Source organism: Sinocyclocheilus anshuiensis, unplaced genomic scaffold (assembly GCF_001515605.1).
Source record: "Sinocyclocheilus anshuiensis isolate Anshui unplaced genomic scaffold, SAMN03320099.WGS_v1.1 scaffold928, whole genome shotgun sequence".
NCBI classification, from domain to species: domain Eukaryota; kingdom Metazoa; phylum Chordata; class Actinopteri; order Cypriniformes; family Cyprinidae; genus Sinocyclocheilus; species Sinocyclocheilus anshuiensis.
The window spans coordinates 1,177,978-1,187,587 of NW_015552531.1; the positions used below are offsets into that span (position 1 = coordinate 1,177,978).

At 35.4% G+C, this 9,610-nt stretch overlaps 1 pseudogene; it reads left to right on the top strand.

Annotated features, from left to right (window-relative positions):
• The window catches only part of LOC107663610 (pleckstrin homology-like domain family B member 2), a 41,903-nt pseudogene that overhangs the window by 22,327 nt on the left and 9,966 nt on the right, over positions 1-9,610 (top strand).

Genomic DNA, 9,610 nt, shown 5'->3' on the forward strand with positions numbered 1-9,610 from the left:
TTTTCTATTTTTAGTTTTTATTTAAGTTTATTTTGTGCTTTTCTTTTTTTTCTTCTTTTTTTTAATATTTATATTTAGCTTTAATTTATTTTTATTTTAAGCTTGAGTTTTGGTATTTTTAGTAATTTAACCTAAACATAATTTATTTCAGTTAGTTGCTAAGGCAACATTTCTAAGTTTAAGAGAAGTGACGTGCAATTTAATTTTATTTATTTATTTATTTATTTTAATTAACATCTGGAGTGTTTAGTGTTTATTAATATTTTAAAATAAAAATTGTATTTTTCATTTCAATTTTAGTTTTTAAGTTTTAGTAATTTTGTTATGTGCTTCTGTCATTTTTATTATTTTCAAATATTTCTATTTCTATTTAATTTGTTTTTATTTCAGTTTTAGTAGTTTCAGTGCTTCAAGTTTAAGTCATTCATCTAATTTTTAAAAAATGTTATTTTAGCTTTATATGAATTTCAAAAAACTATTTTCAGTCATTTTAATTTTAAACCGACCTAATGTCTTTTATGTGTTTTACTTTTTATTTTATTGTTCAGTATAGTTGTGTGGTTGCTTACATTATCTTGTCTTCAGCAGGCGCCTGAGAAGGACACACAGCTGAAGTTGGATGTGAGACGTATAGAGGAGGAGAGGATCCAGGTCCTGAATAATATGGAAGAGTTAGAGCTGAAGATCAAAGACCTGGACAACCAGATGGAGGAGTCCATCAGAGAGGTGCAGTAGACACATCTACAGGTCATGCAGGAAGTGGGAGAGATCATGGATGGTGTGAGTAGAGAAGGGAGAGTGTCTGTGTGGGAGAGTTGTGCATGTGGCAGAGTAATCAGGAGCTGTGATGAGGACCTCAGCTAGACAAGGAGGTCTGAACTGCCAAGACTAAATCTGTTTTACTTTCTCTCACTTAAAGCCTCACTTTCTCTGCTTTTCCCTTTAAATGATGCTCTTCATTCCTGTAATGCACTTTCCTTTCTGTCATCCTCATTTTTCCTATTTGTTCCTTTCTCTCCTTAAAGATCTTGAGGTTTGAAGGCAGAGGTAAATTTGCTCTTAGAGATAGAGTGGTGTCTATTGATGTCAGAGAATGAATGCTACAATCATGCACTAAAATTAACAATAACTAGATTAGTAGTCTCTCCGTAGTGGTGTAAAAAAATTGCTGTACACTCTTAAAAATAAAGGTTCCAAAAAGGGGTTTTTCGCAGCAATGCCATAGAAGAACCATATTTGGCTCCCCAAATAACCTTTCAGTCAACAGTTCTCACAAGAACCATATTTTTTAATGTGAAGAACATTTAAAAAATCTAAAGAAACATTTTTCACTAGAAAAAAATATTTTTGTGGAATGGAAAGTTCTGTGGATGTTAAACATTCTTCATGGATCCATAGATGGCAGTAATGAATCTTTATTTTTAAAAGTGTGTAGCTAACAGTATTTCCATCTAGCCAACTTTATGGTGTCTTGATCCCTACAAACTGCTTCTGTTCCATTGTTTTTCACTCTGTCAAGTTGGTTCTGAAAATAAGAACGTATCCTATTTCTATGCCCTTTTAGACACTGCAAAGTTGTTCATAAAGCCCAAGGTCTAAAGCACAAGAGAAAGCTGGCCTAAGTTGGCCTTAAAGCAGAAACTCCCATCTCTTGATTAATGATACGTAGGTAGGTTGGTCTTGTGTCAGCAGTTCCTGCTAAGTCAGTTGTTCCATTAGAGCCCCATTCAATACACCCAAAATGTCAGTGTTGTGTCGTATGAGGTTGGACTTTTATGGGTTTAGAGCGTGGGCCCCTTTTTATTTGTGTGAAATGAGGCACCTTGGTGGTCCAGATCGTAGCGACATGACATCACTGTTCAGTTGCAGTAGTTACTCTAAGTGACAGTGAATTTTTGTGATGGATTTTGTTTAAAACAGAACTTTAGATTGAGTAAAAGATTAATTACAAGTTTGTGTGTGTGTTTAGTTGGAAGTGGAGCGCGCTCTGTTGGAAGGCGAGCAGGATTCGGAGACGGCTCAGCTACAGCAGGAGAAAGACGCTTTGGAGCAACTTAAAGAGAAGATGGCTGACATTGAGAACAAACTACAGACGGAAAAATCTCAGGTATGGGCCATGATGAAATCTGTAAATGAGTGTTAGGGAGTACCTAACGGTGAAGTTATTAACTCTCTCCTACATTAACGCTCTCCTACACTGTCCATTCTTTTGGTATGTACAGTAGTTCAGTAGTCAGATTCATTTTTAAGGATTTAGTTCATTCAGACAGTTCATATAAATATCAAAAATGTGCTACTTTGTTTCTGTCAGGACCACTTTAGTCAAAGATGATTGACAATTAGCATACAGTTTGGATTGGTGGAGTGGTTCTGTTCTGGGAAAGAACTCCACATCCACGCACCCTAGCATGGATAGGAGCAGGGAGAGCAGCGATAACCCTGCAAAACAAAACCATATGCTGATAACCCCCAACACAAACTGACAGCGAAAATCTCATAAGCATGTTTCCAACAGAAACCAGATAGCCTTAAAGGGGCATGAAGCCCCCTGTTTCAGCACTGGTTAGTTCTCACCACAGTTTTAAAAAACGCTAAAAAAGTGGGTGTGGTGCGCTGCAAGCGGAGGGGGAAGAGGGGAGACAGACAACACACACAGCTTCGCATTCAGACAGTTTAATTTCGCTCCCATCAAGTTAAAAACACAAATAAATGCACAGCCATTTGCACTCTGCATTGAAAATATATATATGAACACCCTGTTCCTTTTAAGGCTTATTCTGCACCGTTTTTATAAGCCTTTTGATGGGTTGTGTCACAGAGCTGTAAAAATGGTTACACTCACTAAGTGAATGAATCGCATTTGTGCCGAACTCTTATTACAAAGCAACAACAAACACTCTTCTTCGATCCATGAACGTTTCTCTCAGTTAATGTGCGCGATCTCACAATCTGAAGCGTTTGTCATAGCAAATCAACACATGCTGTTGTGAATAATTAAGCGAAGCATCTTCTCATAGGATAAGAACACGCAGTCTCATGAATAATTTAATAGACACCGACGCGTCATCGATGTACTACAGTCCATTGCCACGTCACAAATTGTGACGTCAACACGATGTAGATTTTAAACCCGGAAGATGAAAATAGCGCAAAAAAGCTTAAAATTAACCAATTTTCTCCAACAGTAAAAGTTATCGGATGCTAACATTGTCTTCTATGATGTGCAACACAAGCACCTCTGCTAAAATCTCAGAAAAAGTAGTCTGGGGTTTCATGACCCTTTAAGAACAAGAATGTTCCCAGTACAACTGTAGTTTTAAGAACAAGCATATGTTCCCAATAACAACCAGATAGCTTTGGAACAAGCATGTTCCCAATTCACTGTACCTTTAAGAACAAGCATGTTCCCAATAACAACCAGATAGCTTTAAGAACAAGCATGTTTCCAATACAATTAGATAGAACAAGCGTGTCTGATACTCGAACAGAATCAACACTGAGCTGACTTCAACTGAACAACGACTGTTTACCATTTTCTCTTTAGAGCTGCACCACAGCAGAAATTATTCCGTTTGCATGATTATTATTTCTTGTCTCTGCTGATAATACTGAAGGACCTTATATATGGATGCTGTGGATATCCCTACAGGTAGACATGGATCAGCTGAGAGTCAGCCGATGATAGCTTGACTCGCGTGACCTGCCAGAACTAACGCTATGCTTGATTTATACTACTGTTCAAAAGTTGGGGGCAGTAAGATTTGTTGTTTTCTTTTTAAAGAAATTAATACTTTTATTCAGTAAGGATGCATTTAATTGATTAAAAGTGATAGAAATCGTTTGTAACATTATAAATGTCTTTACTATTTCAAATAAATTCTTTTGACCATTTATTCATTTAATAATCCAGCTGTTTTCAACACTGATAATAATAACCAACCAAAATGATTCTTGAGCATAATATCAGCATATTGGAATGATTTCTGAAGGATCATGTGACACTGAAGACTAATGGCTGCTGAAAACTCAGCTTTGCCATCACAGGAATAAATTACAGTTAAAGTTCTTTTAAATGGTAATAATAATTTATAACATTATCATTTTTCTGTATTTTTGATCAAATAAGTGCAGCCATTGTGTGCATTAGAGACTTCTTTTAAAGAAAATCATACTGACCCCAAACTTCAAATGAAACAAAATGAAACACTGATTTGAGGCCCTAGGTATTTGTATTTTGTAGCCAACTGCTGTTGTTCATCATTGGTTTTGAGTCTGTTATAGAATTTAGCATGTTTCATTATTCATTTCTATTGTAGATTTATGTTACCCTAATTGAGATTGTTGGTTTTTGTGCCAGATAAATGCTGTTAAATTGTATTATCAGATGGAAATGTATTTAAAAGATATTGCCCCCTTAAATAGCTTTAGTGTAGTTGGCTACTTTTGCTTCTCAGTAGCTAATTAAAAGGTAGTTTAATTTAGTTAGGCTAAGTATCTTTGTCAGCACCTTTATGTACAGAATGTTAAGTTTACAATACATATTATTACTTCTTAAATATTAATATATAGCCTTAAATTAATTTGCATTTCACAGACACACACATACACACTTGCACTTCCTGGCAGCCTCTCAGTCCGTGTCACAGTTAGTGATTCCGGCTCTGCTCTAAATACACCTTTGCTAAACTGAGTGACACCACACACTGTGTTGATGCAGGGGATTTCTAAGACAGGAGTTGGTGGAAATCCTGGCACCTGCGTCTCAAGTTCAGCCTGGCTTCCGGCTCATTCATTCATTTAGCCTGGCAGCTGCAGAGACACTTGAGATACAAACCCTTTAGCTGACGGCCCATTTCTGACATGCTAACTCTTAAAGAAGATGGTTGATTTGTTCACTTATTAAGTTCCATTGCGATTAGGATGCTGCCTATGTAGGAAGTGGAGCAAGAAAGCTTGCTAGGTTTTGAAACAGAATTATTAAGTGAACGTGATATTAATGCGTTTTGTTGTTTGACAACCATAAACTGTCTATGGTTGGACAGTATTACTTGATGCAAGAATTGCTTTATGATTATTAGTAGTTATTGAACATTGGTGTCTGTTATCAAATTGCTGTTGCCGCCACTTGAGGCCATTGTTTGTAGTGTTGTTAACATGCAAAGTGACCACTTGTCAATTTCAGTTCAATTCGAAATGATTGCTGAGGTATTTTACAGTTGTTTGAGTGTTGATAATGTCAACTATCATTTTCCTGCGTTTTAATGTTCTTCATTTAATTCAACACCTCCACATCCATCATGCCTCACTTGTGCTGTTACTGACTGTGTAGTAACTAACCCTGGCCACCCCACCTGCCCCGGCACTAACCCTTCTCTCCTCTCTCCCTGCATCCTATACGCGTACATGCAGGACAAAGCCAAGCTAGATGCGGAGCGTGTAAAGTTAGAGCGACTGGTGCATCTGCTTGCAGAGCAGAAGACTCAGTTGGACACCTGCCCCGAAGCCTTGAAAGAGCAACTTCAGCTGCAGCTCTGCAGGGTCAGTACTCACGCACAGCCTTCATCCACCTCTTCCTCATAACCAGGTCCTTGTCCTCTTCATCCCTAGCGCTTGCATCTGTCTCACCTCCATGAAAGACATTTCAGCTGGCTTCCTACTCTTGTATCGTGTGCGCTTCCTGTATGTTTGTTATGAATTGCATAATGTTTTTGAATACATTTTTTTTTTTTTTATATAATCAAAATATTGCTCCTGGCACTGATGGGTCAAATTTGATTCTCCAAAATTTGAAATATTTTTTAAAAATATGTTAAATAAAATTAAAAATTTAATTAAGTAAAATAAATTTTGATTACATTTTTAATTTTAATTTCATTTAAAATTTTAATTAACAGTAATTTTAAGTCTAATTATTTACCAATTTTTGTGCATGTGCAAATATTAAACACATTTCCCTCAAATTCACATTACTGTAATCCAAAAAATCTCATCCTCATTATTGTAATGCATTGTAATTATTATTTATTATGTAATTATGTTATTTTAGCATCATTGAGATTTATAGTTTAATATTTGTAATAAGTTTTTATGTTTATATTTTCCATTTTCATTTAACTTTAATTTATCATTTTATTAGTTTAAGTATGTTAATGTAGTTTGTATAAAATTTCATTTTTTTATTTTAGTAAATCAAGGTAAAAAAACTAGTGTTTTTTTTTTTATATTTTATTTAGATATAAACGTTATACTGCAAAAAACAATCTTTATTGAATTATTCTAAATGTTTCTCAATACAATTACAATATTTTTCTTAAGATTAAACTAAATTCTCTGAATTTAATTCTTTAATAAAATGTAATGTTTTTCTGCATTACTATATATATTTGAATAAATATATATTAATGACCATGATGATGATTTATTATTATGCTGATTATTATTATTAAATTATTCTAATGAAGTTGTTTTTCTTTTTTTTTTTTTTTTTCCATTACAATATTGAGAAATTGAAGAAGGGGGTGCTTAATTGTCATAAAAAATAATGTCACAATGCTAAAAATCTCCAAGTATCATTTCTTATTTTCATTTCATTTTAGTTTCATGAGATTCACCCTGATAGGCTGGTACACATTCCCTGATAGTGACCATATAAGATGTTAATTAAGTTATAGGAAGGGACGAGGTTATTTAAAGCTGGCAGGCCTTGAATGAAAGTGTGGAATACAGTAGCTGTTTCTGCAATGGAATGGAATGGCTGCAGAGTTTCTTTGTCACAGAAGGTCATGTTATGTGAGTGTTGACATGATTGATCTCTAAAGGTCAGTGGTGACGGGTGAAAGTTGTGGCAGGTCTTCTGTTCACTGGCATGTCGTGGCGCATGTTTCTAGCAGTTATTGGTTACCTTAACCCCTGTCTCCATCCCTGGGGAGGCTGCTGGAGCAGAGGGGATTTGGTGTGAACTATTGCTGGTTTCTTTGATGCTTGTTAAACTGTGGGAGTATTACGACTTCATTTCCTTCCCAGTTTGGAGATATAGAACTAGCACAAATGCAGACCGTCATGTCTTTGTGTATCAGGATGCAGAGACGCTAGAGGTGGAGACCAAGCGGTTTGAAGACCTAGAGTTTCAACAGCTGGAACGAGAGAGTCGTCAGGATGAGGAGAAAGAGACTCGGACACAACATATTCTCAGGGAGATCGCAGAATACCAGAGGAGCACCGTCACACGGAAGGTGAGTTTCCTGGATATGCATTCACCAGCCCGTTGGCGCCTTCATGTCATCCTGCAAAGTTCTTACTTATGAGTAAGAACTTTGTGCATTCAAATGATTTGATGGGCAGAAAGTGAAAAGGCTTTTTCTCATTTTTTACAAAGACGGAAAGCTTTTAAGCACTAGTCCAGAAAAATAAAAAGCAAAATATGTGAATTAAGTGTAACTTATGTTTTATCAATATTACAGTTCAAACGTTTTAAAATGTTTTTGAAAGAAGCCTCTTACCAAGGCTTAAGGCTGCATTTATTTGATCGAAAATACACATAAAAACAGCAATATTGTGAAATATTATTACCATTTAAAAGAACTGTTTTCTATTTTAATATATTGTCAAATGTAATTTATCCCTGTGATGGCAAAGCTGAATTTTCAGCCGCCATTAATCCAATCTTCATATGTCACATGATCCTTCAGAAATCATTCTAATATGCTGATTTGATGCTCAAGAAACATTTCTTCTTATTATCAATGTTGAAAACAGTTATTATTAACAGTTAACTGCTTAATATTTTACATAAAACATTTTTTCCAGGATTCTTTGTTGAATAGAAGTTTCAAAAGAACAGCATTTTTAAAATAGAAATAATGTGTAACCTTTTAAGTCTTTACTGTCACTTTTTGATCAATTTAGCATATCCTTGCTGGATGAAATTATTAGTTTTAAAATTATTTTAAAAATCTTACCGACCATCATTCTAGTGCTGCCACAGAGAACAATGGGAAAGTTTTATCACAAGCCTCCTAAAGTGGCTATTTGACTCATCTCCAAAGTTGAGGCTCAAAGAAAATCTGTAAATATGATCATTCCAACACGTTTATATGTGTGACACCTTTAGGAGAGGCTCCTGGCCCTGAAGAAACAGCATACCCAGATTTCCCAGCAGGCTCAGAGGGACAAGGACAACTTTGTGAAGGAAAAGAACAATCTTCAGATGATGCTACAGCGGGTATGTCTGTGTAATATTATTACATAGCCATGCTACACTGCCTTTTGGTCCCTTTTTTTGCACCCTTCATTGAAAGCTGTTGGTGCTTCTGAATCATGACAGTCTTTCTCATTTTTTCCCAGGAAAAAGAGAATCTCATCAACTTGGAGAAGAAATATTCTAAGCTCACTGGGGCATTGGGTTTCCCTGTCAGGCCCATCAGTATGAAGGAGGTAAGTCTGACAGGATTGTGTCTTCTCTGCAAATCTTCTCTTGACATGTACTATGGAATCCTCTCTTGGACTGCACGTGTGTTATAGACCTGAGCACTTCAACCATGTGTGGCTGCCCTAAAAGGTTACTATAACATCATGAATGGAACTACAGTATATAAGGAAGTCTTTGTTTTGATCGCTTTTTCACCCATGCCCTCATCACGACCCTTGCAACCTGGAAATCTCACCGTGGAAACAGGGTCTTTTTTCCCTGTATTCCAGGATTGCTTCCAGTTGGCTGACGTGTGTCCACCTCATAGTGAATTTTGCCATGCCCACAAAACCCTGCCTCCACTTCCTGCTGACCTGCTGATGTTTTCTTCTCTTCTTTCCTCTCTGACTATCAAAAATGCTGAGGTAACGCACTAGCAGTGTGCATGCAAGGTAATGTTTGTTGCTCATTTCCTGCTTTCCAAAATACCTCCTAGCATGCCGCTTCTCTGGGTAATTAAGTTCATAATGCTCTTAAAATAACCTCTAATTATTTCCTCTTTTACTGTTTTATCAGTGCTTTAAATTCCTTGGAGGTTTTTGTTTGGATCCCTTAAACATTAACTGAATTATTTTTTTTATTTTACTAATTCATCGTTTATTTATTCATTTTTAAATTAAATTTTTAATTTAATTTATTATCATTTTATTTTATTTTTATTTTATTTTATTTTATTTTTAAATTACTCTTCTTTTTTTCCAAATTTGTGATTCATCTGTTATTAATATGCTTGTCATTAATCATTTTAACATACTTGAATGTATGTTTTTTTTCCTATTCACCCCTCTTCCCCCCATTTTCCGAATGGTTTATTCCAGGGCTATGTTACAGTCAATGAGATCAATGAACTGTATTCTCAGCTGGGGGTATTATATGTGTTAGGAATTAAGCGTGTCCAGGATTTAGTTTGGGTTTAGTGTGCGCACGTCAAGTACTGGAAAGAGGGTAAAGGTCATGTTACATGGTCACTGTGGGATTTCATGGTATTTATTTATATTATTTGATTCCCTTTCTCTCATTCTTTTTAAATTAAAGGGGTCATATCATACATACAAATATAATAATAATAATAATAATTATTATTATTCTTATTATTTATTTGATTTCCCTTTCTCTTTTATTTTTTTAATTAGATGTCATATT